This window comes from Impatiens glandulifera, chromosome 5 (assembly GCF_907164915.1).
Source record: "Impatiens glandulifera chromosome 5, dImpGla2.1, whole genome shotgun sequence".
NCBI lineage: Eukaryota > Viridiplantae > Streptophyta > Magnoliopsida > Ericales > Balsaminaceae > Impatiens > Impatiens glandulifera.
Window position 1 is genome coordinate 11512896 of NC_061866.1, and position 5982 is coordinate 11518877.

The window sequence follows — 5982 nt, forward strand, 5'->3', positions numbered from 1 at the left end:
CATATATGGCTTTGTTTTCAACTTACAAAATATTTTAAATAGACATAACATTTATTTTATGTTATTATTTTAATTTATAACTTTATAAGAGATAAAATGTAAAGGAAATGAGACATTAAACAAGTCTTTACTAATTAAGTTTTATTATTATTATTATTATTATTATTATTTAGAAAGTTATAACATTTGATGTGGAATTTTAAAATTATCTTTATTCACTTGTGAACATTATTGAGTGAATTACCTTATTCTTAAAATTTATAACTTTAATTGATTTTTTTTTTCTTTTATAGATTGTAAAAATTTACAATCACTAATTAAGTTTTATTATTATTATTATGTTTTATTATTATTATTATTATTTAGAAAGTTATAACATTTTATGTGGAATTTAGAAATTAACTTTATTCACTTGTGAACCATTATTAAGTGAATTACTTATTCTTAGAATTTATAATTTTAATTGATTATTCTATTTTTTTCTTTTATAGATCGTAAAAACTTGTAAACATTTACCATCAAAAGATCAATATTGAAAATATCTTAATAGATTATATTATAATAATCTTGCAAATTTGAACTAGCATTTTCAAACAATTAACTTATATATCTATCTTTTTTTTAAGCATGCAATATCTTTATATACACAAAACAATACTTAACTACATATTATATCTTATATATTTTTAAAATTTTCAAAATACATAAGAAAATTATAAAAAAAAAATTAACTTATAATTTACAAATAGAAAGAAAAAAAAAACGTCAATGAAATCGCATTAAACTAGAGCTTATTAATTAAGTTGGAAGTCTAAACTTAGTATTTTATATTTAAAACTTTAAATGATTTCTATAAAAATTATAGATGGTAAAAGTTTAAAACCACTTACCATTTAAAAAAGAAAAAATTATTGATTTAAAATATATCTTACCAAATTAAATAAATTAGATTATAATATCTAACCAAATATTTGAACTACCATTTCTATGCAGTTTAATATATATATATATATTTAAAAGTTTTAAAAATATATAAGTTATTATGCAATTATTTTAATTTATAATTTTATAAGAGATAAAATGTAAAGGAAATGAGACATTAAACAAGACCTTACTAATTAAGTTTTATTATTATTATTATTATTATTTAGAAAGTTGAAACATTTTATGTGGAATTTAGAAATTAACTTTATTCACTTGTGAACCATTATAAAGTTATTTACTTATTCCTAGAATTTATAATTTTAATTGATTATTCTATTTTTTTCTTTTATAGATTGTAAAATTTTAAAAACACTTACCATTAAAAGGTTAATATTAAAAAAATCTTAATAGATTATATTATAATAATCATTCAAATTTGAACTAGCATTTTGAAGCAATTAACTTATGTATCTATCTTATTTAAGTATACAATATCTTTATATACACAAAACAATACTTAACTACATATTATATCTTGTATATTTTTAAAAATTTCAAAATACATAAGAAAAATATCAAAATATTTAACTTATAATTTAAAAATAGAAAGAAAAAAAAAGTCCATGTAATCACATTAAACTAGAGCTTATTGATTAAGTTGGAAGTCTAAAGTTAGTATTTTTATATTTAAAAATGATTTCTATAAAAAAAAATTATATATGGTAATAGTTTAAAACCATTTACCATTTAAAAATATATATATAATTATTGATTTAAAAATAATCTTACCAAATTAAATAAATTAGATTCCAATATCTAAAGAAATATTTAAACTACCATTTCTATACAATTTCTTTAATATATATATATATATATATATATATATATATATATATATATATATATATATATATATTTAAGCATACAATATCTTCATACTATTTATTTGATACTATTTAATTTAGTATGTTTAGTTTAATTATTTATCGTAGGTATAAAATTATATATATATATATATATATTAATTAGTGTTATTATTTATATATATAAATTAAATATAAAAAATATATATATGGTAAAATATAGGACAAAAGAAAAGAAATGTGGTTAGAAAAGTTAAGCACATATTATCCACAAATACACTTAATCATTTAACTAGGCGCGGAACTGGTCGTCTGACGGGCTCAAACTCAGGACCTCTCAAGAGGTTGGAGTTATCCATATTGTTATCCTTAGAATATATATAATTTATATATAGTATTGTATTTTTAATATAATTACGAAATCCGAAATCTATATATATATATATATATATTTACTTAATTTCAAAGTATCTGGATTACTTGGTCGAGTGATTTGGTTAATTTAGATATATATATGAGAGTAAATAGATATTTGGGTCGGATTGTGGGTTGACTCGCCCAAAAACTTAAAACGGATTTTTTACGGATTGGAGTTAATTTTTTTTTACGGTTAAAATGTGACATTATCTCCTAATTTAAAAAAAAAAATCAATAAAATTTACTATTTTGTTTATTTACTTATTAAAAAAATGATAAAACTTACTATTTACCTATTATATCCAAAATTTTCTCAATTTTTAAAATATTTTTTAAACCCTAAATTAGAAGAGTATCAAAATATTTTTAAAATATTTAAGGAAGGTCATCATGACGTCACGACGGGAAGTTGTAATTTTATTTTATTTTTGGTAGAATTCGTTTGCTTTGTACCATGTAAATCCAACCGCGCCTGCCCATACTCTTTAAAGACATAGATACTTAATTATTATTTTGAATATTTGTGTATGTAAAAAATATGATTCCAAATAAAAGAAATCTTTCATGTTTATATAATTTAGAGTTTAAATTTGTTAATTTAGTTCTAACTTTAAAAAAAAGTTTTTTGAGAAAAATTCGATAAAGAAAAAAAAAATTACATAGATAGAAAGAAATGCATCATTATTTTACATGAAAATGTTAAATATTAGATTTTTTTACGATTTTCATAAGTAATTAGAACACTTCAAACTTAATTTTTCTTGCTCATTTGTTCTATTATATTTATCACTATGATGCTGGATTTTGCATCGTTATATGTGAATCTCCTGATACGATAATATACAAGAAGACATATATGAAAGATGATATGGAAGATGATGTCGATATGACTGCAACAATTGTTGGAGCCTATGCGGTTCTGTATTCTCTCAAAGCTCGACGAATTTTCTAATGATGTCATCTCAAACTCTAATTTCTCTCTATATATATGTTTGTGTTTTCGCAGGAACTGGACAATATGAAGAAGAGATCGAAGGAAATGGAAGATGAATATGTGGCTTTACGAGAAATGCGGGCAAAGGTTGAGAAGGAGATGAGATTCGTACAAGGTAGTTTAATTCCTGCAATTTCCTTTAGTCTTTTAACGTTGTAATAGATGTGATTGACACCATGATCGTCATGTTCAAGCCTTCACTACAAATGTGAGCTTATTTATATGTTGTATTAGTTTACATACTTCAATTTCTAAGGTCTTGCTTGGAATGATCATGTACAATTACAATCATTTCTAAAGTAGGAAGGAGGGATGAAACTGAAATGCAATTCTAAAAAGTAGTAAGAATGATGAAATTGATATTTCAAAGTTCAAAATAATTGTTGTTTATGATGATTGATGCCCATACTTCTTGATATTTGAACTGTGTTGCCCAGTCTTTCATTTGAGTGTATCTTAATCTGCAACATTGAAATAACTGCACTCTAGTTGTGTTAAATAGTGATAACATTTTATAGCACTATATATATTATTTAGCTGTTTTGTTATCTTTAAATAATTGATTTTAATAGTATTAGTTGTTTAGACCTTGTGATTTTTTTTTTCTATTTCTAGCAGCTGATGTAGTAGATTAGTAAATTGGTTGATGGCACAATGTCCCAACTCCCAATGAAATATATAATAGATATGATGAATTCAGATTTGGAAAATTTACCTTATATTTGAGTAACTTAGGTTTAAATATTTGTGAAATACAAACATCAATATGTTAGATTTATTTCTAATATTTGGGTACATATATTATTTATAATTGTATATTAGTTGTTATCATAATAAAGATTAAAGCTCAATTAAAGTGATCTATTAAAGTATAAAGATTATGGGGTTTATTTAGACATGTATAATAAATATGGAGATTATTTGTGTAGAAGCAGAAATATCATTTTTTATTATGTTGATGGGTCGAATAATAAATGAGTATATTAGGGCTAGGTCCCCAACCCATATAGATAGCCTACCTATTTGTTTCTCTCATCAGACAATAAGGTTTTTGGTCCATCTCTCAAGAACACTAAAGAGGGCTATCGATATAGGGTTGGAAGACTTAACCCCCACCCACATCAGACATTCTGATCCAAGTCTAGATCCAGAACAAGAAGATCCAAGATCAAGAGAAGATCAAGAAGAATAGAATAACAAAGAACGACTTAATGAACCGTTCTTCATTCCAGATCCAGATACGTTTCCGCAATTACAGTTTATCTCGATTTATCGACATAAAATATTAAGAATATAGATTTAAGGATTAAAGATTTAGATTAAAGATTCTAACAAGTGGTATCAGAGCCTTTTTATGTTGATCTATTGAGATTTAAGTTTATAAGAATTTTTAAGAATATGATTAGACATTTTTTTATGTTCTTGATCTAATTTGGCTAGTTATGTTCTTGATCTAATTTGGCTAGAACGGATAATGATAGAATGAATTAATGAATAGTAATAACAATATTTGATGTATATATTGATCTAAACTTTTGGATTAGATTAAAATAAATGAACATCAAATATCTAAATAGTTTTTTTGGATATTCATTCAAGAAGATGAACATACAAGAATATGAATAGATTTTGTTTAAAGAATTATAATTAAAGAATAATTTACATTTTTTTTAAAGAATTATAATTAAAGAATGATTTACATTATCTAATTAGATATAATATATATCTAATTAATTATATACTTAAAGAAGTTAAACATTTGTTTTAAAGAATTCACCGTTAAGAAAGTTAAGTGTATCGATTATTGTAATATTAATTCATTATATATTTGACAAAGTTTTATATTTATAATTAATTAAATTTTTTATTATATTAATCATTTAAATTATAATTATATATATATATATATATATATATGGAATTTAGTAATTATAATTAATTAAAGAATTCAGATTTTAGAATAATAATTATTATTATTATTGAAGGAATTAATTAATTATAGATAGATAGATAGAAATTTATGATAAGGAAGTTGAAACATTCTTTTTTATTTTTTAAAAAGTTGGTCAAATTAACATCTTTTTATTATTAATTGTTATTAGTTAGATAATTAAGGAAAATATTAATTAATATATCATATATATTTCGGTTATATATATATTTTTATTATTATTTAGAGTTATATATATTAATTAATATATTATATATATTAGTTATGAATTTAAGAATTCATAATAATTATAAGAAATTTTAACCGAATTAATTAAGGAATTAAAGAATTCAGTTTTATAATTTAAGTAATCAGTTTTTCTTTATAACTAATTAAAGAATTTAATGTTTTAAGAATAATAATTAATTATTATTATTATTAATTAAGGAATTAGTTATATATATATTGAGGAATTATGGGACAATGAACTGTTCAAATTCTAATTGAGTTTATTTTATATAATTTAATTAAGATATGAATTATTTATAATAATTAATGTATATATTTAAGAATATCTTCAGTATATAAACGAATTATTATTAATAAAAAATAATAATAAAGAATTATATATATAATTATTATGATTTGAGAATTAATTAAAGAAAGATATACATGTTTATATTTACCTTAATTTATAACTTAATTAAGATATTTATTATTTATGTTATTCAGACTAAATAATAAAAAGAAAGAAAATATTTATTATTATTATTTATTAATAATAATAATTTATAATTAAAGAATAAATAAAAATATCAACAACTCTTTGTCATATTTATCCGTAATTAAAGAAA